At 40.9% G+C, this 26,128-nt stretch overlaps 1 long non-coding RNA gene across 1 annotated transcript; it reads right to left on the bottom strand.

Annotated features, from left to right (window-relative positions):
* Positions 1–16,252: 16,252 nt before the first annotated feature.
* LOC121339342 lies at positions 16,253–25,506 on the bottom strand. Its single transcript, XR_005953161.1, has 5 exons — positions 25,259–25,506; positions 20,686–20,911; positions 20,330–20,512; positions 18,242–18,479; positions 16,253–16,716 (listed from the first exon to the last, which is right to left on the bottom strand). It is a non-coding gene; the product is annotated as an uncharacterized LOC121339342 (long non-coding RNA).
* Between the last annotated feature and the right edge of the window lie 622 nt (positions 25,507–26,128).

The raw sequence follows: 26,128 nt of genomic DNA, 5'->3' as shown, positions 1-26,128 counted from the left end.
TCATCAAGCCATAGCTAATTAGCTGTAGGCTGCCCTGCTGCTAACTCAGGCAACAAACCACTAGTGACTTGAGCAGATGTTCTCCTTTTCCTGCCAATAGGAATAGTTACTAACATTTTTTCTTTTCATGTTAAGGTTTTCTGTCTCAATGCTTACTCCTCAGGATCAGGAATATGCCACATTTAACCACTCACAGCCATAAACACCCATTTTCTAAGGCTTGTGTTTGCTTGGAAGTTAGACAACAAGATTTTGACAGAGCTGAGTTATACAAAGTGGGGATTACATAGGCTCCACATCTTTAAAAATTAGAGTTTATTGAAGTTTGTTGTTAAAAGATGGAGTTCATCAAACCCATGAGGGCTCTCTGCTGTCAAGCTGAACATGCATTTGATCTTCATGGAGCTTGTCTCTGCCAAAGGAGGAGGCTGCTCAACAAGGGGAAGAGATGCTCCCTGCTAAAGCCAGCTTTTATTATGCAGGAATATCAACTACACTTTGTAGACAAAGCAAAGCACTAACCTCTTCTAGTCAGCATTCACCAACCAGCACCTCAGGGACATCTCAGCAACCTTTGGAAAACAAGAGCAGAAAAATTAATTTTTTAAGGTTAAATGTCAATTATTTACCAATCATTGACTACTTGGGTTTATTTACATAGAATTTCCAAAGTTCATAAATACCTTCAGTGCCAAGTTCATTTTCCACATAGATCTGGTAAAAAAGAGATGGAGAAACTTTCCCAAGGGCATGAGTTAGTCACAGTGAATGAAGAATTCATAAATCCGGCTTCTTGCTAAATCCAAATTATGTTCCCTCCTATATTAGTTGGAAGTTTCTGAACTGTAGTTAATGCTACCAGGTGTTAGGTAAGCTTAGACTTTATTGCTTCTCAGCCTCTCGCAAACTGCAAATCAATTTCAAAAAATTAAATATATGTGACTACTGTCTGATGGCTGGCACGTCACAGAGACCCAGGACAAAAAGAAAGGACACGAAACAGACATGTTTTTTCTCTCTTGATTTTTCTTCTGTCCTTCATTTGAAGTGACAACACAGGCCACAGCTGGTGGTAGCAAATCACTGAGCAAGAGTTCTGTCTGTGGATTACAAGGGTTTGAAGATCACAGGAGCCTGTTTTCCTTCTCACTGCAGTGGTGGAGGAGCTCACACATGCTTGCACACCTCAGTAAAGGGACAGGTAACCCAGTAATTTAAATAGCCATGTATTAAGTATACGATAGGAACTTTATGGCTAATCTGTTTTATTTGTTGCTGGGGAAGGCTGGATGTGTGTAGCCATTACTGGGCAACAAGTCCCCCAGATTTGATGATTTGTCACTTTGACTATCTGACTACAGACTGTTGCATAGATAAAAGTGCAAAACTGTGACACATTCAACAGCTGGGGATAAAAACACTACATCTTTAGTCTCACATCTCTCAGAAGGCAAACAGAGCAGTCATTTCCAAGCCTTATAATATTTAGAAAGTCAGATAGAGCCTCAGTACATCAGGCTGTCATCCAGTTCGTGTAAATTTTACTGAAATCAAGGGGATTTTGTGTAGAAAGACGTGATTGGTGCTGTGACCTGATTTTGAAAGACAGCGAGCACCCAGTCCTGCCTTTGGCTCCACAAACAGCTGTAGATGTTCATCATGTCAGACAGGGATGTCATTAGCCTTTCAGCATCCTGGTATTTCAGATCATTTAGATAGATTTACCCAGAGGAAATTACTGTAGCTATTAATTTATGTTCACTTCCTCGCACATAGGAGGAACATATGAAAGTCAAGTTGTCTCTGCTGCTGACAATAAAAGCCACACATTCAAAGATCAAGGGCTTTGTGGTCTTGTTGGCCCAAGCCCTTCATGCCTTGTCAGCTCCCTGTCCTCAGTGGAAGACCACCAGTTAATGGATTTAACCTTTCCGTCAGTGAGAAATAACAAATCAGCTTGTCAAAGATAAGTTACACTGAGACCATGGACGTCTCCTTTCTCCTTCACTTCTTTTTACAGTCATTACATCTAATTCCCTTTACCACTGCTTTCCTTGGTTTCATCAAAACCACAGTTATTCAAGCAAGTAAAAGGCAGCTTAAAAGAGCAAAGTTGCAGCTGCTCACAGGGCACTGTGCCCTCTGAAACTCAGCTCCCACACGTGCCAGCTTCAAAATGTCACCAACCATCTCCTGGAGACACCTTGACAACCTCTGCCAGCTCCTGCCTCCAGCAGCGGGTTAAGCCAAATTATCATTTAATAACTTATTTTTCCAAGGTAAAGTAAAGAAAGAGCAAAATCACTCAGTGTCAAAATAAATCTTTGGGTGCTGAATGACTGAAAACAAAGAAATTTGTTATTTCTCTGCATTCCATGCATTTCCTGCAAATACAAGTGTTTGTACATAACATGAACAGTCCTGTACTGGCAGGAACTTCTCCAGTCCTATACTGGCAGAAAATATGGGGGTGTCAAAAGAGAATCAGAGGCCTGCACTGAAAAATTCCAGGAGCAACAGCCCCACAATTTCAGCTGGGCTCATATCTCCAGGGAAACACCCAAGAGAGCACAGTGACAAAACAAAACACCAACTGTAAGAAGTGAGAAATTAAAATATTTAGGAAATGAAGAAGTCAGGACACGAAACTGCTAAAAACTTTCTTTTCTGTGACACTCAGGCTCCTGGGACTATCCCAAATGGATGAAACTGGGAAATCTGAAACACAGGCAAGGCAAACTCAGTCAGTTATTTTTGTAGTTTCGACAGTAGAAACACTGAAGTGAAATGAATTATTTTATTTATTATTTACAAACGAGTTTCCCCTGGAACAAGCAGAGTTGAAGTACAAGTTTTCAGGTCCACACATAACATTCTGCTCCTGGCAGTGTCAGCTGGGTTTCAGAGCTGTGAAATGGAAACCCAGATGTCACAGGGCTCCAGGGCAGCTCTGGGAATGGGACAATTCTCCAGTTTTATCATAAGTTAAAGGTATTTGCCATAGCAGACAATTTTTGATGCCACACCTGGCTGTTGAGTGGATTTGTATCAAGTTCAGCAACCCCTTCATGGACCCAAAGATTTTGTTTAGTTGTCTATAAAGAATATTTCTCTTTTTCAGGAAAAAGAAAGTCCCAGAGGAGGTTGGAAGGACAAACAATGCTAAAACCAAGGTTATGATGGGGACTGCTAAGGATCTTTTCCCATAATACATCGAAGTAATGGACCTGTGTAAGAATATTTCCAAAAGGGCAAACTGAAAATGAACTGACCTCTTAATGTTTATTTTACAGTCCTAAAGAGTGATTTACTACTGTTTAAAAAACCACATAGGAGCAGAGCCAGCACAGGATGAACCTGAAACTATCAAAGCATCAGAACACCAATTCAATACTGCACATATTCAAAGTACCCCGGAACAGAACAGAGTAACATTGGGTGTCATTGAACTCCTTGGAATTAGTACAAGAAAAATGGGCATGCTAATGTTTTATGGATTTATTTTTTACCTAGTTTTGTCACAGAAGATGATCTGCCACTCCAGACCCTCAGTTTTCCATAGAATTCAACACTGACTTTTAGGAACCTATTATGCTCTTAGCCTCTTTGATGGAAAATGCCAATATTAATTAGTACTTTGATGCTAATTACCATTTAAACTGAACTGCAACTGTTAGGATATTAAAGGCAAGAAAAATTATTACAGTGTCTGTTTCAGGGGTAGGGTAAGTCCTTAAGTTTAGTTTGGCTTTTAATTTTCCATACCAGGTGACTTCAGTGATAGGAAAAACATTCTTTCTGTCAGAGGCCATCTGAGGACAAACTGATGTAGAGCAGAGTAACATTTACAGCTTCCCATGGGGATTTATTTACATGACATCAATCCTTTGAGCCAACAGTGCAGGCAATTCTTTGTGGGGTTTTGTTTTTACCAAAAATATTAGTATTTAATTTTTTTTTGAGGTGGGGGGGAGGTAGCAGTTGATTCGCTCATTTATGTGTTTTGCATAATCACACATTCCAGTCCTGTCTCTTCTTAAATTTAAAATGGGATTTTTTCCCTACTACTTTCAAAGGCAATAAAATTGACCCTACCTTTAGGAAGGACAGGAGTCAACCCGGGCTTCAGAAGGAGCAATCGACAGAAGATTTCTCAGCACCAAAAGCCTACCAGTCTTCCAGAACTGGGAACTGGAAAACTGCCTGCCATCAAGACTTGTCTGCACTTTCAGCAACACCTTGGATTTTCTGATCTGAGAGATCCACAGCATCTACTTACAAAAAAAAAAAAAAAAAAGGCATGCACAAAGCACGGGCAGCCCCAGCATTTTGCAACTCATTTCACTATTCCTTGAAAAAAACATATGTCAGTTCTCCCTAGTAATGTTTCCAGGAAGAAGCCAAAAAAACCACACAACCAACACGTTCAATGGGATTAAACTTTTCTGCTTTTCCACATTCATCCACAATGGCAGTGACATGGAACTTGCATAACTCCATCTGAATCATGTTATGCCATCTCTGGGCTTGTCACTGAGCATTTTCTGAGTGTAATTTTACATTTCATGGCCATGCTGGACTTGGTGATCTTAGAGGTCTTTTCCAATCTGAACTGTTCTATGATTGCTGAGAATCCCGTTGTCCTCAAAATAACATGGAGTAGGTGAGCTGTGGAATCCACCCAGGGAAACCCGGCAAAGACCAGCCTTTGACTTCAGTGAATTCCACCAGATATTTTACACCCTGAGTTTCCTTGATTAGGGGATCTGAATGGAAAACATTCTGCATTAACATACCTAACTTCCTATTTGTTTGATTTATAACATTTACAACCTGCTTAATGCCACTGCATAAACACATAACATTACTGCTAATTTTTTTCCCTGAGTCATGCTGTGAAGCTGAAGAACCTCCTGCTTGACTTCACAGTGATGTGGTCTGAAAGCAGAAAGGGAGCGTGAAAGAGGAAAACAATGTAGTTTTGCTCCAATGGTTGCTCCTGCTATAAAACATGCATAAACCTTTTGCAATCTCATACAGTTTTTATTGTCCCCAGAAAAAAAAATATTGGCTGTACTAGAACTTACAGTGCATGGAGCAGGCTGATTTCCCTTCAGGAATGCACTTGGTCACTAGGAAAAGGAGGAAAGCTGAGGAAGAAAACTTGAACTTCAGCATGGAATCATTTCAGACCACACTGAGAGCAATCTGGCTTGTAAAAAACTGCAGAAGGCAGTTGGTGATTTTGTGATATTCTGTGATGCTGAGTGTTATAAATAAAATCAATTAGGCCAATTTAATAAAAATAAAAATAGAATTTATTGCACAACCAATACATAATCTGGAAAGCCCCAGAAGAAGGGACAGTGTGGACCCCAGGATCCAAGGCTGGGTGAGCCGTGGTCCGATCTCTATGGCATTGGATCCCCCGTGTTCACGAGTGTGGTCTGGTACAGGCTGGTTTTATACTGTTTCTCTGGCCCGAGGCAGGGTCTCCTCTTGTTCTGTTCACAGTCAATCATGTTCATGGTGTTTCTTTTTTTGAGCTGAACTGAAGAATGCAGTTCCTGGCCAGCGATGAGCGCTGGTCAGGCATATTCCTGTTGTCCCCTCCCTCCGGGCTGTGTTTGACAGTTCCGGGCGGCAGCGATGGCCGGTGATGAGGTTACAGAACTGACATTTGAATGCAATTCTTTCGATGGCTCCCACTGTCTTGATCTCAAGTAATGATTGTTTAGGTGCAGTTGGTCTCCACCCCAGCTAGGTCTGTAAATTAGTTCCCTTCCTGCCTTCAGCTGCAATTTTGTAATGGTATGTGGCCTATCTATAGCATGTAGAATTCCCCAGACTCCTCATGTGAGTTTAAATCCTCCTTATATATTGCTTCTAAACATTATAACCTGTATTTACTTTATATTCTAAGCAGTATGAATTACCTATATATAACACTGAGCATTCATCAGGTTTTTTGGGGAGCCTCAGCCCCCTGATAGGCCTGTTGGAGCAGGACAGCCAAGGGATTGCTGCCGAGACAGATTCCCTGGAGTGCAGAGATCCACAGCTGGATCTCCAGGGTGTGAGGTGAGCACAGGGATGGACAAACACAGCCTGTGCACCAAATCTGCCCTCCAGGACCAAGGAGATGTGTGGGACAGTTCCAAAGAGATTTTGGAGGACAGCAGAAACCCCACAAGGCCTCCTCTACTGCTGGGGGCAAGGACACTTCAGGGAAGGAGCAGGATCTTGCAGGAGAGAAGATGGGACACTCCAGTGGCACTGGCAGGAATTAATCCAAGCGTGACTAGTGAAGTGACAGGTGATTTCCAGGGCCATTTCACCTGTGAGCCCCTGAAGTTCCCCTTCTCAGCTCATCCAAGCTGAAACTGCAGCCTTGTCCCTGACTGAGGAGCCACAAACAGGCTGTCACTCTCTGTGGCTGCTCCTTCCCTCAGCACCAAACCCGATGGGCTGGGAGCAAGACATGTATTACCAAAATCCCAGGGAAGGAGAAAATGAAGCCCCAAAACAGCTACTGAAATAATCTTCAATATCAAAGAAGGAAAAATTAGAAGAAGCATAGGCCCTACCTCTGCAAGGCCAGCACTGCACACTTATATAGAAACAGGGAACTTCATTTTTAGGGAATTTCTTCTTTTGCCTTGGGAGTCCTGGCATGGGCAGAACTTCTCTGCCATATTCTCCAGGAACTGATCTTATTTCTGCTTTTCCTTTTCATGCTTCAGGAATTTCTTGATCAAGAGGATTGTCCAGCCCTGGCACAGCTGCCCAGGGCAGCAGTGGAGTTGCCATTCCTGGAGGGAATTAAAATCTCTGTGGATGTGGCCCTTGGGGATGTGGTTTAATGGTGGCCTTACTGGAGGGAATTAAAATCTCTGTGGATGTGGCCCTTGAGGATGTGGTTTAATGGTGGCTTTGGCAGTTCTGGGTTGGTGGTAGGATTTGATAATCTTAGAGGTCTTTTCCAACCTAAATGATTGTATGAATTATGAGCTTAAAGACAAACCAGACACTGCAACTCATCACCCACATTTGTGCCGCTTCTAAATCTGCTCTCCAAGTTCAACACTCAAGTTATCTTTCCAGGGAATTTGATTCCTAACTGGGTATCAGGCAATGTCGTGGCCACTTTAAATTCAAATCTATGACTACTGTTTAAAAACACATGGAAAATATGTGGATGCAAATATTTGAACAAAGAATTGCTCTGTTTTTCTCCAATCAAGAAGCAGGCACTACATACAATGTATCTGGCCAACTGCAGTCAAATAATAGCTCAAATCTTGAATATTCATGGCTGATGAATAATCATCACATCGGAAAAAAATTACAGAATACATTTCAGAGCAGTTCTGTAAAGTAAGAGCAAGAAAATTCAGCAGGGAGAAATTATATCTAACTTCCAGAGTTAGAGTTTTCTACACTGCAGAATTGCTCTGATTTGCTATTTGCAATCCAATTTAACAACTAACTGCCCTTTTCCTCACTTCAGGTTCCCAAGCAGTGGAATTTCCCTCTTTCCCTGTCTGTTCCTTAGGGATCACTACCTTAATTAAAAGTAACTTGCAGTATCTTCCCAATAAAGGACAGTAATAGGTCAGTAAATAAAAGCATAGAGTTATGTATAAGTATATACACAGCTTTTAAAGCTTTCCCCTCTTTAAGGGTTGCCTAAAACTGAGTAGAGAGTCACAGAGATTTCATTTCCATTACAAAATTATAAACAATAATTTAAAAATACCAGAGTTTGTGTTTTCAAATAGCAAAATTTCCACTATACTTCCTTCAGAACAAACTGAGTTTTAGACTAGAAACATTCTCTTTTTATTTAATTCTGTTTTTCAGTCTTAATCGAGTTTTTTGTGTCATTGCCCAATGCAGATTGTTGTGAACAGCTTGAAAATGTGCTTTGACTTACTCCAGGGATATAGAAGATAAAACTAAGTTTGCCATTAAAATATAATTATAACAATTTGAAGCTGTTTTGATCTTAAAGATTTTACCTGAGTGACTCTTAAAATCTCCAGCTGAAATCTGTAAGGGAGGCAGTGAAGAAAGGAAATCTGGTGACCAAGCAAATATCTTGGCATCAACAGGCATCTGCATCAACGAGAAATCAACTCTGCTAAAGCTAATGAAGCATCTCCCTTGCACTCTAAGGGTCTAAAATCAGATTTTAAAGACAACTTGCAGTTTACATTCAAATTGCCCTATAGGTAACAAACTGAAAAACATCCTGAAAACCCAGCTGGAGGTATTTCTATGTCTCACCAGATGTTTATCTGCCCAAGTACTTGCCCAAGTAAAACATGGTAATGCTCAGGCATGTAAAAATATTCCATTAGTCAATTTAATCCAGCTGTCTTGAAAATTCTCTTTAGTTACAGATATTCCTTTATAAATCATGTTGGTATCATCTTGAACACCCGTTTTATCCCAACTGGCAGATTTAATTGAGAGAATTTATGGGATGGTCAATACTGGGTCTCACATATAGGCAGCAGCAAAGTAGGGCATTTTTGTATTAATCCCAAGATTTTTCTTGCAGGTCTTCACACAAAATCCCAGGATAAAACTGGTACAATTGTTCACAGGAAGCAATTAAATGCAATTTCATTTTCTGTGGCATTTATTTTCTTGCACCTGCACCTTGGCAGGTCCTTGAAGGGTCTGGGACAGTTTGGTCGTACCAGCAGGGGTTTTTAGGGCCACAGTTCCAATGAGAACAGGACACATCCATCTTCCTCCATCACCAAGGCTACTCAAGCTTCACATCTAAAGCCTCATCTTAGTTATGGTGTCATCTCAGAGTTTTCCTTCATCACCAGCATAGCAGAGTCCAGTTTTTCTGTCTGTTTTAAAGTAATCATTTATTTTTTAAGTGGCACTGTAAAGTCAACTTAGGCCTGCATGGGATGTATTGTTTGCATGCTGCTCATAAGGTTTTATATTTGGTAAAAGTTAATAACAGCAAAGTGGATTAAAAACAAAAGCAGCAGAAACAATAATTCCCTAAGTGTGGTGTTTGTTTCTATAATTCACGATTTGTTGTAGAGGACATCAAGTCTCTTATTAAGTCAAACTGAACTGTATCTGTTTATTAATTTTACATGTGTTGGATTCAACAGCGATTCAAGTTCTATAGTTAAATTTGTGTTATAAAACTGGGATGTGTGATACCATTAAAACTGACACTAAATTCCTGTCAGCATGACAGAAAATTTAAAATCTTGTCTAATTTTCATCAACATTGTCCTTGCAGTAAATTAGAGTGACGAGGGAAATGCAATCATATGGTTTGATTGCTAGAAGGCTCAGAGTACCTTTTTTTTCAATTTTTTTTTTTAATAGTTGCATTTGCTGCTAAAAATGTCAATAAATTGCCTTTTTGCTTACAAAATATATCACAGTTAAAAAGCTTAGAATTTTTTCCCTACTGAAAAATTCTTAGTGGCTGTCACAAAGAAAAGTTGGAGGCAGGCAGCCAACAAGACTGTTCTAATTCTTTTGTCCCCGTTTCTCAAAATATCAAAATGATGTTACGTGCCTTGTTGTCCCAGATTGTCTGTCTGTGGATTGCAGGGCAGAACAGCTCATTTTATGATAACCCAGAAATGAGAAGCCAAACACTCCCCTTGACTGCCATCCCCACTCTTCTGACAGCAGCTGGGTTGTGCTGCAGTGACAGGGTCTGAGCTGGATGAGCTCTGGAGAAAACGTGGGAAATATTTGCTGCACCTCAGATACTCACAGTGCCCCAAAAGTGCCGAGTATCACCCAGCACCATTAAAGATAAAGTGACTTTATGAGCAGTGGCACAGAATCCTCTGGAAGGGCTGTACCAGAGTGGGTTTCCTCAGGGTCTGACACAGCCCCAGCCAGGTACAACACCATCATGATGTGTTATTTGTGCTCAGCACAGCCTTCACTGCAGTTACCCCTTCTGTCCTAATGCTGGGGTTTTAAACCAGGTGTTGGCTGTTTCAAGTGTCTTGTGCACCACAGCACACTCCCCAACCACCTGCAGTTACTGAAATGCCATATGTGTATTTTATATACATACACATTAAATATCTGGATAGCCAGGCATTGGAACAGGCTGCCCAGGGCGCTGCTGGGGCCCCCGTGCCTGGAGGGATTTAAAATCTATGTGGATGTGGCACTTGGGCACATGGGCTAGTGGTGGGCTTGGCAGTTCTATGGGAATGCCTGGACTTGCTTATTTTAAAGAGTTTTTCCAACTTAAACGATTCTGTGAATATATCAATCATATATATTGTACTGTATTACACTTCCCTATATATTGCACCCATTTGAAAACAAACAAGGAAAGGCTTTGTACTGCCAGGTTGGATCCCTGGAACACTTCACACCCTTAAATAATTCAGGGTCTCCACTTTCACATCCTCAGAGACAGGTTGGGATGTGGGTATCAGTTGCTTCATGTGCTATGAACAGTGGCAAGGGTGGAGTTCTGACTCAGCCACCCATCAGGGGGTAAGGATTGAGAAATTTGGGCAATCTGCCCCAAAACAAAAGCCTGCTCCATTAGGCACAACTCCTCCATGCAAATTAATAACTTGAAGCCTGGTGACCCAGCACTTCTGACTTAAAGCTGAGATTCCCCAGGCATAAAAGCAGCACAGGCAGGATAAAGCCTCAGGCTGTGAGGGAAAGCATAACACAGTTATCTCCTGCAATGCCCTGAGTCAATGTGCTGCAAATGCCAACATCTGCAAGGCTGGTGACTCTTGTGGAGCATGACCACACATTATGTGTTTGAAGGCTTCTAAAGGGAACCAAAATTGAAGTAAAACTGCCTTAAAAGTGCCATCAGGACCCCTACATTGCCCACCCCTCCCAGAAGCAAACCATAAACAAGGATCAATAAACAGGCTCATTTTAGAGCAGATTAAGTCACTGCAAAGTATTTTTCAACCAAATTACCAACCATGTTTTTAAAGACTTCAAAGGACCCAGTTAATTATTCCCTATCTCCTATTACCCCTTCTTCCATCAAATCTCTTTTTAAGTGAGACATCCCTCCCTTTGGCCAAAGGGTCTTGGAAGTGGCTCTGGAGACCCCTCTCCTGCCTGTCCAAATCTTTTTTATGTTCCTGGGCTGAAAGTGCAGCTTGTTCTACTCTGATTTCTTCCAACACTCATCTGAATGTTAAATTTGCATGCTGTGAGGAGCCTGCTGATTCCAATATTCCTTATTCCAGGGACACAGATGCATTTCCCCATCTCTGCTCTGCTGTTCCCCATTGATGTGAAGGGGGTGTCACTTTCCTCACTTCCTAAGTATTGGAAAACAAATTCCCATGTGGCAGTGGTTGCTGAAGCACCACAATGATAGCACAAGTGCTGCAGCTCGCTTGATTCCCCGTTATTATGTGCCAAAGGAGCAGCTCATCAGGGAGGATGCAGCCAGAAGAATGGGAAGCAGGCACCACCTGTGGCTTTAAACTGAGACATGAATGTAGCACACAGGAAAGCATCCTTCTCCAAGTGCCTCTCTCAGACTGGCACAGACAACGCGGGAGGGGATGTAAATGGAATTAAGTAACTGCATCCAAAGCCAGAGCTGCTTTGATGCGTGAAACAAGGCAGAATTTCAAAGACCATTCACACATTTAGTGGCAGGTGTGTGTTGCTGCTGCTTATTAGAAAAGTCCCCAGCTGCTTTCTGTGAATTCAGCTCGGGGAGCCGGCGCGTTCCAGTTCCAATCTGCATTCTGGGACAGGTAGCAGAGACCAATTAATCATGAGAACCCCCTCGGATGGTCTCACCTTCTTTTGTCTTTGAACAGCACGAGGGAAAATAAAAATGGGTCATCAGTGCCTTAGCAAGAGGCTACAACATCCTTGCCTTGAGAGATGTTACACTTCCAGCACAGATGTGAGGTGCAGGGAGCAGCAAGGAGCTGCTCAGTGCCACAGCACTTCACCCGTGGGTGGGCATCGTTTGTCTGCAAGGCAGCACCAAAACACTCTTTTATAGCAAGGACATTGGAGAGAAGGGGATTTGGGAATCAAGGTGAAGGCCAAGTGCCACACAGGATGCGCTTCCAGGCAAGGAACAACAAGTAGATGAGAAAAGCAGGTTTGTGGATAAATAAAGCAGACAAAAAAGAGGTAGAATTGGAAGAAAGGTGTCCCACAAGGCATAGAACTACATTATCCTTCACTTGGTTTACACAAAGAGAGTGAGGAGGGGCTGCATACAAATTCAAGGGGGAGGAGAGACAAAGAAATGACAACTCAGGTTCTGACTTAGCAGAAATTTGTGCAGCTGGAACAGAAGGAAGAGATTCCTTGGGACTGACAGAACAGGATGAAACCTGTGTTACATTTATTTGAGAGAGCAAGAAGAATAGGAAAAGGAAAAAAAAAAAAACCAACCAGACAGCTCTGCAAGCATGATTTGAATAATAAAAATAGCAGGAGTAGCAGGAGATAGTTGGCATGGATCACTTAGCAAATTATAGCTAAATTGCAGCATGGATTTACCCACAGAGAGCTGGCCTAACAAATCTCCCACTGCCTCACTGAGGAAGCAGCAATAACAGGAGAGGTTTGGCAGAGAGAAGATCTGCAGGTATAATTACATGGCTTGCAGGAAACATTGTTATTTACATACATATTTATATCTATATGTGTATAAAACCAGCTGGAAATGAAACATCAACAGGGGAGCAACTACCACAATCAAACTCCAGGCAGTGCAATAGCAAAGAACAGGAATAAATTAAAAGATTTTACATTACAGGACAGGAGTAAAGGGTCTTGAATCACAGGCATATTCTGCACTATTCCAAGGAAAACAGTTGGGAATGTGTGTGGGCAAGAACCCCAAGAGAGGAGATGATTTGTGTTTCCCACCAAACACTTGAAAAAAAAAAAAAAAAAAAGAAAGAAAAGAAAATTAGGTTTTGAGCAGATGACATTTGGATTTGGAGCCTTAAATTTCAAGGCTGAAAGTCTGTGATGAATTATCCTGACTTCATACAAGAGGCAGTGCCAAGGAATCTCACCCAGTAATTCCTGTCTGAACAACCACATATCCAGGAAAAATACTTAGTCTCAATTTAAAAACTTCAACAAATTCACTGTGTCCATAGGTTAATTGTTCTGATGCTTAATTACTCTCAGCCAGTCTGAAATATACCCTGAACTACTCTGTCTCCAGTTCTCCAGTTCCCAAACTCTGGGGTTTGGTGCATTTTGCTTAATTTCAGAGCTCTCTGCTATCCTTTCCCCGCAGGTTCTACAGCTTTTCTCCAAGTTCCCTTACCTTGGAGCAGGTCGGGCTTTTTTAGTTTCTCATTATTCACGATGATTTTGAGATTCCAAATCATTCCTGGAGTCTTTTTTTTTCCTAATCTTTCCAAGTTTCTTTTTTTTTTTTTTCTCTCCACATAAGCCAGACACAATTTACTGGCCAATGCTTAATCACACACAGCGATCTGTGTGTGATTAGGCATTGTGTAAATCTCATTAAAAATAAATACAAATGAAAGCAATTGCATCTTAATATGAACCAGAAGTCTGAATTCTACAATCTGACTTCTAGTAGAGTTAACCCTGATTCAGGTTTTTTTCCTGACTTTTTACACTTAATCAGAGGAGAATCTGGGGCAACTGCACAGCTCTGATTAGAGCCAGGGAAAAAAAATGGACAACACAGGAGGTTCAACAGAGGATAACTGAGATAATAATGCCTCTAAATGACAGCAAAAGAAGGTTAAACATGCTGTGGAGAAGAGAAAATTAACAGAAGACCTCACTGAAATACCAAATACCCTTAGGGAACAGAAAGGATGAATTTTAGTAGACTGGCAATTTAATAGAGAACTATGCAAGCATGATTAATTAATTAACATCTGTATTAGTTAATGACAACCAAAAGCTCTGTGTTAATGCTGAGCTGTAGTAGGAGGAAAAACAAAAACAGCAGAGAACTTTCTATGTTTTAATGCAGAAGTTTAACAAGTGAGATTGATTTTTGTTATAATAAAAGAGCTCTTTGTTTGGAGAGATATAAAGTTTAGTCTGACTAAACTAGCAGTTAATTAATGTAACCATGACACCATTATGATTGATAAATGATGTATAATTGAGTAGACTTTAGCAGGATACCTCTGTAGGAAAGAAAGGTTGCTGCCAACTGTTTTTATTTCAGTTCTATTGACCATGACAAATCCCAGGGCTTTTAATATGATGCCAATCTAATTTTAGCTTTTGAGAATCAGTTTCCAAGTGAGTATCATGGACAGCAAAGCCAATAGAAATTATTTAGCCACTAATTCTTTTGTGCTTGAGGTTTTTGTTTATTTTTGGAGTGGTTTTTGTTGTTGTTGTTTTTTGGGGGTTTGGGGTTTTTTTTTGTTTGTTTTTTAATCCATGAGATTTCAGCAATTCAATTTAAAAAATTAAAAAATAAGAAAGAAAAATGGCTCAGCTTTCCTGGCAGCAGCCCAGGATTCTCACAATGAACTCCTGCAGTTTTTGGTTTAGCCTCTTCAGGATTCCTGTGCCTGGGGAATGGCAATAATCTCTCCAGCACTAAGAAGTGTCTTTGGAAGCTACTTTTGGACATTTCACTTTTTGCAGGGAGTACCATTTGAAGCAGTGCTCATTTTGAAATGCTTCCCAATTTAAATACAACTCCCACAATAACCTTGACACTGCTTTTGCCAGGGCACAGAAGCCCAGGAGCAGCAGCACCTCACTGCCTTGATGTTTTGCTGGGACAGAGCACAGAAAGTCACAATGAAAACAATTAGAAGCAAATGCCAAGAGTGCATTGCCCTGACAATAAAATCATGATGAAACTGTTACTGTGACACACATTTTTAGCTCTATTTACAGCAGAATTCCCTTGCATGGATACAGCTCACTAATAAAACCAGGGAGAAAGCTTTTCTCATGGAGATTTGACAATTCCTCCCAGTAAAATCTCTGACATCTGTTAAGAAGCCTTCAGTCCAGGTTCATAAAGCACAAAATAAATCCTCACTGAACACACAGTCCAGGTTGAATTTTATTCCCTTCCTCAGGCTACCCTCCTGATGAAGTCAAAGCTTTCTTGGAGGAGACTGTAAAGATTTAAGGCAAGAACACTTTTTTAGTGCAAAAAGTAGAAATTTGGCTCATTTAGTGCATCTTTTGTTTGTAACTGTGACATCCTCTGGCAGGTAGTGGGGAGGAAAACTGGTCCAGCAAGCAGCTCAATAAACTGCAGTGTCCCAGAGCTCTGAATTTATGCAAGTTCATATTCCAACAAACTTTACCAACATATTTTCCCAGCATGAGCCTCAGAACGATATTTGCCTAAGAAATAGTTTTGAGAGAGGAAAAGAAGTAATTCAAAGCAAGAAATAAAGTCAGAGGTGTTTACTGCTATTCCTCCTTTTTCTAATAGAACTGAAAGCAGCACTGGTCAAAGTTACTTTACACTTGTAAAAGAGGCAAAGCAATGACAGATGAGGAAAAAAATTAGACTGGAAGAGATCTTTGGAGTTCATGTTCCTCATGTTCCTCAAGTAAAGAGTTTTGTTGAGGAATTGCTCCTTAATCTTCCTAAAGACTGAGACAAGGCTGATTGACCGTGGTTCCCATCCTCCTTTTTCCTGTCATATTCGTTAATTCACGAGAATTTATTGTAAAAGGTTATAAAACCCTCAGGTGAATGATGCAAGAGTGCTGGTCCAAGCCTAGAGAAAGAGGTGTTACTGAATTTTGGCCACAGATGAGAACTCCTGTTCCTCAGCACACACCACATCCCCTCTCCTGATGCCGAAGCTCCACAAAACAAGAGGGCAATGCAATAAAATCCTGCCAATGGAAGGGGCAGCCAACACCCCCCTGGTCTCCCACTTTGCTTGGCATCAGCTGTGATGGTTGCCAGGACCATTCACGAGACAATTCCACTCACTAACCCATCTGGAAGCTGATTAGTCATCGTGGAACAAAAGCAGCCCTTTTGTTTGGCCAGGGCAGGCAGAAGGAATGGCAGCAGAAGTGCTGAAAGGGGAGGAAAAGCCCCTGCCCTGCTGATGGCAACAGGCCAACAGTTCAGCTTGGAAGTCTGGGAAACTGCAGCCTCAAAACCTTTAGGATCCTAAAATAGTTCTCTAAAGCAAATGTTAGCCCAGAGGGCTATTGTTTTAAGCACAGAAAAATAATCTTTTAAATAATTTTGAAGTGGTCAGATGAGGGAACTTTAGTCCTTCTCTAGCTGCTGATGAAAATGAATGATGCATCCAAGTTTCTAACCTGCTTTTCAGACGTGAACCACAGGGCTAGACAGGAGCTGGTTTGTCAAGCTGATGCACAAAACTCTGCTGTCAGGAATGGCACTTAAATATTAACTAGCAGCCTTCCTACCGTGAGCACATCCAGAGCAGAGGAGAGATGGTTTATTTATCCTGCATGGAATTTGAAGTCAAACTTCATCCAAATGAAATCATGTCCATGGTGCCATCTGGGTTTGTTCCAGAAGGATTATCATGCTGGATTGTTTTATTCTGGGGAAAAAGCTCAGTGAGGATTGTGACTTTGAGACTGGAGCATGTAGAGACTTCAGGAGGTGATGTACTTGTGTTATAAACTGCATTTCTTTGTGAGGGATTTTTATTTCTCATTCTCTTCTCCAAGAGCCGTTTCCCAGACTTCAGAAACAGGTCTCTGTTTCTGAAATAAAAAATCTGTAATTTCATTATTCATTATTTTTTTCCCTAAATTGATCCCTGCTCTTCACAAACTCCCCACTCAGCCTCTGTACTTTGTCCCAGTGACATCAGCTGTTGTCTAGGAAACCCATCTTTGTGTTCTCCCGAGCATCCCGGCCCCGACAAGGAAAGAAATCCCTTTGCATCCCTGGGTCACATCACGTTAATTCAGCAGCTCTGGGGGTGAGCCAAACAGCTGATTTAGGGAGCAACCTGCACAGCAAAATAGTCTTTACAGGATAGCCAGAGTGAAGGAGCTTCCAGAAGGAAATCCTTCCTGACCATCCCCAAGAGAGGCTGGCTGGACAGGGAATTGCCCACATTCAAGCTGATCTCTCATCTTGGGCATTTCACAGAGCAATGGAAGCCAGGGCTGGCTGAAATTTTTATCTGATTTAATTAGAGGCTTCCAAGCCTTTTAAGAGCATTGTTTTTTCTGGGCCAGATAGGAAATCAATTAAGAGTAAATCTGCTAAATTCACAGCCTGAACATGAACAGCTCTCTAGAAAACTGCTCAGTATCAGCATCAACTTCAGTGAAACCATGTGTTACTTCTTGGCAAAGAAGGGTTATTTGCCAACAGCTTTTTTCTTTCTTTTTCTTTTTTCTTTCTTTTTTTTTTTTTCTTTTTTTTTTTTTTTTTTTTTTTTTTTTTTTTTTTTTTTTTTTTTTTTTTTTTTTTTTTTTTTTTTTTTTCCCTGCAGGGCTGCAATAATGAAGCAATCTAAGGTTTGTACATATGTACAAACACACACACAATGTACAGAAGACACAGCTGGAAGAAGCCATGAGGAATAATCTTGCTACTCCCATCTCAAGGAACAATCAGCTTTGGTTCTGTCTCAGACTGCTCTAAAAAATGCCCCTTAGGATGGATGCTCTGTGAGGACCAAAAGTGGGAAGACACCCACAGATTGTGTAAAAGCAAAAGGGAGAGTGTTCATTCCATCCCAAAAGAGCACAGATACCTTAAAAACATGGCAACAGAGAGCAGGAATGAATGGATTTCAAATAATTCCTTTTAGCACAAGTAGATTATTTGTTGTCTGTACCTACTGACACCGCCTCTATGATTTTTTAATGATTTACCACACTCCTGGTCCCTTGCTCCAGGGAAAGCAAGCCTGCATTAAAATGATAATTTAAAAAAGCCCTAATACTGGTGATTTATAGTCTCTTTCTGAGCTGTGCAAATGATCCACTGTCCTCAGAATATTAAAGCTATTTGCCATTCAGACCCAGATCCGATTTTCACAGAGGACCTCTCCCATTAATTGAAGGTTAGATCAATATCACTATTTGTAGTGTGTTTGAAATACATGCCAGGAGACATTTCCATATTAAAATTCAACAACATATTACACTGACAAACTCATTCTTGCCTGAGGCCAACCTTAAACAGGAGCTATTTTACCCTGTTAATCTCATTCTCCTCCACAGCAGCTCCTCACCTCGCTCCGCTTCCACCTTCACAAATTTAACTCACCTCAAAGCTTGCACCTTTCATTGTTTGTTGTCACCACATTGCAGTTCTGGTCTTCTTTGTGTTCTTTGTCTTCTTTCTTCTGTGTCTTCTGGAATGTCCTGCTAAACCAGCACAGAGGGATGTGGAATTTGGGTGGTTTTCACTGCTCTGTGCTTTTGCACCCTGGTCAGTGTGATGGAGACTCAGCCACACTGTCACACTCTAGACAAGGCTCAGCACCTCTGCCCAGCTTTTCTGCCTGTAGATTTGCAGAAAAATCAAGAGATTTACCAAAAATGAATGCAGGCAAAACAGAATTTTAGCATTTTAGGGTTGCAGTAACTGCTAGTCAATTAAGTGGGACCCAAATCTTGCTCCCACCTTGCCCTTCACTGCAGCCAGCCACATGTCTCAGCCAGCAGCACGAGGGCAGATAGCCTGGATGACCTCAGGGGCCTCTTCTGTCCCTGTTAAGAAGGGAAGTGCACTGGGAGTGGAATCAGAAATGTGAATGCTGCCCACTAGAACCCTTTTTAATTGTCTCAAGTGTATTTTCCACTCCTCTTGTTGGATGGGAATGCACAATCGGGAGGCCCAGGTAATGAGATCTGCAGGCTTTGCTTTTTACATGAAATGCTCATCAGGATCATCCATTATTAACCTCTGCAGCAAAAGATCACCAGGCCCTTTTCCTCTTTCATTAAAAGTTTGGCAGAATGAAAAAGGGGTCAGTTTATCCCAGGCATGGTGTCCTCAGTGACCTCAAGAAGTTTTCCACAAAGGTGATTTGTTTTCACCACTATATATTTTTCTCTCTTCCCTCCCTATTCTGCACACATGAGGTAAAGCAAATGTCATTTCTTCTTTGAAGCTCCAATTAACATGACCAACAACCATTTTAATGAATGGTTAATGATTAGTTTCAGGATTTTCCATTTCTATTTTGCACCTCAAAAACACTGCTGCTTTTAAAAAACATATTTTCTTGTATCTGGAGATTCTTAAAATGTCAGCAAGGCCCTAATAGAGAGTTCACTAAGTTTTTCCAAGAAAATTTCATCACAGTTGGAACATCTAACTTGGAAGCAAAAATGGAGGGAAACCTCCCTTTTACCAGGAAAACATCCCTGATGGGAAATGCAGAATTGAATTGCAGAGTCAGAGGAGACTGAAGGCTCAGCAATCACTTCCAAAACTCCCATTTAAAATCTCAGTGTCAAATACTCAGTGGATTTAATAAATTGCATCCACAGAAGCCACTGCACCTGGGCTGGTTTATACGTAAGGGAACCTTCATGTGGATGCATGCTTTCCTCTACAATTTACTCCTAAGAAAAGAAGGTGTTTCCCCTTAGAAAAAAAAAATGTGTGAGTGGGAATGCCTGCTTCTTCTTGTATTGGATAGATTTTTCTTTCATTTAGAAAGAATAACATTCAAATGATGATGACAATTTTTCCTTGTTAAAGCAATTCTGAGAGTTAATGGAAGCTTATTACCAAATAAAAAAAGAAGCAACCGTGGAAGTAACAAAATAGTTTGTATAAAACACAAATTAAAATTTGAAAACCTAAAGAATATCCTTCATTAATACTGAAAAAAGGGCATGTAAATTCTTGGCAAATTTAATGGAATTTTACTTTCATCCTGTGGGGACTGCAAACGTAATTTGGTTGCAGAGACTTGAGGACCAGGGTTGTTGCTCTTGACCACCACACCTACAAGAAGTCGAGATTGAAATGTAACTAATGATGCTCAGGCAGGTGATTAGGCCAGCTAACAGTGCTGTTCCTACATGTAAGGTGATTTATTAGCAACCTGAGCAGTCATACCAACTGAAACCAGAATAATAAAGTAAAATTCACTCAGAGGCTGAGGAAAATATGATTTCCATTTGCTTGAGAGGACATGGACACTGGGAATTTGAGCTGACTGCTGTTCAAAAGCAGGAATGAAGGTAAGATCAACCTCTCTCACTTTAGGTAGCTAGAGCAGAACTTTGAAAAACCCCTTTTTGACAGATTTGCAGCTTTTACCATTAAGAGACCATTTGAATAAGGAAAAATCACCTTAAGATGGAACTGGCAGCAATAAAAATGTTAAAAAATCACCTTGATCTTCACAGTACTTGGAGGCAAACTGTCCTCTCCTTCTGCATATGATCCCAAATCCCAGGATACACACAGTGGTTCCTCCAGAGAGGACACTTTTTCCACAGAGATCCTCATGGAAGTCAATATCACATTCCACAATACCATTTTAAGTGGTTTCATGGATACCTGTGGATTCCAGCCCTGAGTGGAAAGAAGTTTCAACACATTATTTCACTCTTCATCCCCTTCTTTTTCCTACTGTTAAAATGAGATGAAGCCTCACTAGCCCAAGCTGCCTCCCTGAAAAAACTCCAGGAAAAAGACAGCTGTGTGAGGCTAGGAGAGCAAGGACAAGGACAGCACCTTCCACTCACCTCCTCTGGAACCTCAGCATGGTAATTATACAAGCAAAATACTCCTGGGCATCAGCACCATTCATTGCCAGTGGTGAATTCCTTCCCCTGTCCATCAGGAAGCTCCATGCCCTTTTCAAGAGGAGGAGGAGGCTGCAGTTGCTGTTTCATTTTCCAAATCCAATGCCACATAACATGAAGTCCATGTTTTCCACTCAAAATGAGTAAGGCATTTCTGATACCAAGCCTGCACACAAACAGTTGGATTTTAGACACATTGCTGGCACATGGAATGTCTCCAAAAGGATTTGGAAGGAAGAGTTGGAAAAACTTTAGGGTCTGCATTAACACAAACTGAAGAGACAGCCAATTTGGGGTTTTTTTTAATGAATACTGACAGTTACTAGTCCTGGGTCCCCTCCTGAACTGTGGTTCTTCTGTGAACACCATGTCATGCTTTCTTTGGGATTTCATTTAAAAGAAAAATCACCCAAGCCAGTGGATACCTTTCCATTAATCCAGGTCAGGTTTTTACTGACAATATTAATTGGAGATGACACCCTAGGATAAATTCTTTTACACTGATGGCAGGGCTGCAACAATGCAGCAATCTAATGTTTACACATATCCACAAACACACACACAAACTCCAATACTGAATTTCAGAAGTTAATGCCTTCACCAATAAAGTCAACTTTTAATGAAAAGTATGCTTTCAAATAAAGAACACGTAAATTACCAATAATTCATAATTATTGTAATGAATTTAATGCCATCAGTAATAAACAACAAGCCTTGAAACCCAGATTTATCACTGCATGTAATGATGGAGAAGCAGCCCCAGACACGTCTCCTGCAGGAGCTCTACCTCCTCTTTGTTGGAAACTGGGATGTTCTGATGGTCTGGTGGTGGTTTTTATCTCCCAGCTGTATTCCCTCCCAGTCACTCCTGCTGTCAAGCTCACAATTTAATTAATTTATTTACACTGTTGCTAGATGGATGCATAATCTTCCAATTAAATATACGCCAAAAGTGGGCACCAAGGGAAGTGCAGAGCCACATCTTCTTTTCCCTAGGTGATTCTATACCTATATTCTGCATTTAAATCACACTTACTTCTATCCCTGGATAAATTTACCATGTGGACTTTTGGCCCAAAGCCATAAGGTTTTCAAATACAGCCTGAGTAATGTATTTTTTATTATATTACTTTCAGTAAGTAATATATTACATTATATTAAATAATAATATTTTAAATACGTGGAATATATTTCATATAATAAAAATAATTGCTTTAAAAAAATTTTACTCATATTTTTACTGCCATATTAAAATAGACAGAAAGCATGCAAGAGCAAATCTGCCAAACTCACATTTATTCACCAAATTCAACCAAATTCACTGGGTTGGGTGTTTATTCTCTTTTTATCTCATTTTTTTTTTCTGACCTAACACAAAACATCAGGATAGTTTTATGGATAAGTTTATTTGAAGAATATCCTAAAAACAAATATTTGCCCTAGAAACAAGTATTATTATTCCCCAAAATGAACTTAAATGGAAAAGAGATCCTCTCTAAATTTGAAGCACCTACAATATCAACATCTGTTCAGAGCTGGAGTTATTAATTAAAATCACCAGCTGTTTGAAACAATTCAATTATATATCAACCTTCTAAGAAAAAGAAATAATCAGATATTTCTTGAACTGGGCTTTGGGATGCCAGGCCATCCTTCATTTGAAGGTTTGGAATACAAATGCAGGGAGAAGTTGAATAAACCAGAAAGCAATTATGTGAAAGTTAAAAAATATATATCCATTAATCAGATGTAAGAAGAAAATTACTGCTATTTCAGACAGGAAAGAAATAAGGGAAGAGAAGGAAACCTCTGTGCTTACAAAACTCCCAAAGTATGGGTGGTTTCAGCAGTAAGGAAGAGACCTGGACTCATAAAGCAGGAGCCTGCCTAAAAGTGTGGCACTTCCCAAGTTTTCCCTCAAAACCAGGCACAATCAGGCCCTGCACAGCCCATGAAATCTGACCTCATGATAACCGGAATGTTAATGGATAGCGATACTCTAGCAGAACCAAAAGAATGCAGTGCTGATTTTATAGGTTATGAGAGTTAAATGTGAGCAGCAGGCACACTGGCAAAGAGAAATTACTGAGGAGGAAATATCCCAAATTATCCCAGCATTTCTATTAAACATTTACGTTGTCACCAGTGCCAGAAAACGCTGGGTCCCCACGCCTTCCCTCCCATCCACTGTCAGCTCCTGGGAACAAATGCCCAGGGATGGACAATGGCCTGTGCTCTTTTCCAGCTGGGATATTGTGAATTGAAGCACAGGAGAGCAGGAATGCTCCATTGCACGGCTGCCTGTGCTCCTCCTCCATTCCCACGGTCGCCCATGCATCCCACACTATCGTTGCTGTCGTTGGCAATGAAGGGATGGGATATTTTCAGGTTAAGAACGATTTATTGTTCAGATAAATCAGTCTTAGAGGCTGAGAGACTTTAAAGGAGGAAGCCATCAGCTATAGCTCAAGAGTAGTCACAAGTTTCTTGGTTATAAGGCAATATATAGTTTTCTAACTTAACAGACAGTTGTTAAAGGGTTGATTTTGTTTTTCTATCACCTTTTCTTCCTTTGCTGCACTGTGGATACTTTTGTCTAATGGGCTTCTGTCTCACATCACACATATATTTTTGTTACAACTTGTAAACCCTTAGCTTATTCTACACAACCACACCCCTACATTATAAACCCTTCATCATCTTATCAATACAGTTTCTTACTTATTTTTACAGCCATAGAAACATAACTTTATGATCTTTCTGCTTAATGGTTGTGTATTGTATTTTTACATCAATCTAAGTTTCTCCCAGGGCTGCAAATGAAACCCTTCAGTGTCTGTGGAAGTTTCTATTTTTCTGATTCCCACACTGCACCATTCCCACTCCTGCTCCCCCTCACACACCCGGCCTCAGCCTTTGGGGACCCTCCTTTTGTACCCTGTGGATGGCTGGGCACTGCACTGCTGTGCTTTTGTCCCATTTTTGGCACGTTACCCAGGAATTCTCTTGTTTCCTCCACATCCTGGTGCTTTCAGGAGTAGGATTTCCAAGCACTGGGAAGGAATTTGCGGCTTGAATCAAAATCACACAAGGATCCACAATCACCCTTTTTGTCTTATTTGGAGTAAACACAACAGTTATCAACTCTGTTTCTCGTCCCTTCCCTACCAGTCTGGGCTAGGGAGCCACTTCCACAGGTAATTCCTCCATCCAAGAGACAAAAAGAAGGAAAGCTTAAGCTGCAAGAGCCCATTCAGTACCTGACCATTGTTTGAGTTACAGCACTGCCTGAGGCCTCCACCACGTTACACCCTAAAAATAATCACACTACAGGAAAGCACATCCCACCTTTTTTAACCTGCCTTAATTCCTTCTTCTAACTCAGTTTCCGAGGGGCTGCTCTTGCATCCAGCATTCCGCAGAGAAGGAACAGGCACTGGTGTGTGCTGTGCACAGATGATCGCCAGATGCAGATGAGGGAACACAAAGTATGGCCCTACAATTCGATTTTTTTTTTTTTTCCTACAGGAAAATGTTATTCCTTGCTGAATGCAGACAGCAAGAAAACTCTGAGGTAGAAAAAAAAACGGGATGTAGTTAGAAAAGTGTGCTCGCAGCAAGCAGGGAGAGAATGAAATCCAAGTACTGTGCTTCCATCTAGAGGAGTAAGTGGGCAATTTATTTATTTCCAAATATCAACTGAGGAACTCCCACTGCTCCTGGATCAGCTTTGGTCTGTTCATTGGGAACAGCTTGGGTCCATGGATATGGCACAGGAGCTGAGATAATTCAGATACCTGGATCATAACTACACCTCATCCTAGCGAGCAGAGTACAGAGCAACCCCAGCCCTGTATTTTCTACAGGAAAACAGCACCAGGAGCATTTCCCTGTGGAGCTTCCCCCCAAACAGTACAGTCTTTCCCACATACAGAGCCAGATACTTTCCAAAGAGACCAGGACACTTGGGATATTTAAGATATTTAGCAGCTTCTCCTGCAAGCACACCTTGTTTCCTGCACCTGGGACCTCCTGGACTGGCATTTCCCCCAGAGCTCATTGCACAATGCCAAGGAAGTGGTGCTGGACGGGGAATAAAGATGCCTTCTGACCACCCAGACACAAAATGCTAACTTTTGGCAACAGAAAAACATGCTTCAGGAAAAAAAATAATAAAAACCCTCCTCTCAAAGGATCAGTATAGGGATAGGAAGCCCCAGTCTGTCCTTTCTTCTGGAAGTGACAGTGAAAATGTCACATGAGATGTGGGCATCACCCATCCTCTTGCTCATGCAGGTCAGTTCTAAGGAGAGAAAATAACCCTCCCACCCTGCACTTCACAGGCTTTGTTCCCAATTTCAGTAATTTAATATTTCTCCAATTCACCTCTGATGAATTGCAACCTGTATTTTCTTTTTAAACTTTAGCTTCTATCACTGTCAAATGTTTTGCCTCAGTAGGAACTTCATGACTGCCAAGTATGTGTAAATATAAAAACAAATAAAACACCCACCTTTCCCACATCATCCCAGTTAATGATGATTCCACATTCATTGGGATGTTCCAGTGTCAGGATCCCTCTTTTACTTTGTGCTTCATCCCCTGCATTGCTGTATTTTTGACCCATTCCAACCATAACACCCTGCAAAACACTAATTATTCTAATATTAGTGCAGTTTGTCAGGAACATCATGGACAAAATACTGTTTTTAACTCAAAACTTCCCGTTCCTGCTCCTGCCCTCACAGAATGCACCCCCAAAACATGCGAGGAACTAAAATGAGAATGTGTGGGTAACCACTTCGCAATAATTCCATCCATAAACCCTCCAGAAATACCAAGGCAGCTTCAAAAATGAAGTGCTGCTTCTGATCACACAGGAGCCCAGTCGAGGTGAGCATCAGCAAACTCATGGCTCTCCACAAGGAATGGGTCCTCTGTCATTGCACAGAGGAATAAAGGGAAGGAATTAGAGGTGGAAAAGATACCATTTCTCTAGATTCACTTATTTGGTTGCTCTCTAAGTAGTTCCATTATTCTGCCTTTTAACAGTGAGGTTCCCCCTTGGTGTAAGTCAAATGGTTTTGAAAAACTCATTAATATAAAGGGGAGACAGATCATCTAAAAGAAAAACCACTTATTAAATACTGATTTTACTAAGTTTATCACATTTGCATAAGGTAGTCTGTCATGATTGCCCCAAATAATATCACAAGATATGAGGTAAAATGTTATTTATCACACAGAACTTCAGGGGAGTTTTGACACCCCAGAAAAATCAAAATGTGACTCAAGATATGAACACATTCCAACAGGTGGGGCTTGTCTTCCATAAGACACTTTCATATCATTAAAACACTATTTCTGGGAAAGAAGAAACCTA

Source organism: Onychostruthus taczanowskii, unplaced genomic scaffold (assembly GCF_017590055.1).
Source record: "Onychostruthus taczanowskii isolate IOZ18803 unplaced genomic scaffold, ASM1759005v1 scaffold101, whole genome shotgun sequence".
NCBI lineage: Eukaryota > Metazoa > Chordata > Aves > Passeriformes > Passeridae > Onychostruthus > Onychostruthus taczanowskii.
Note: the sequence above shows the minus strand (reverse complement) of the source record. Positions and strands in the feature narration are given on the sequence as shown.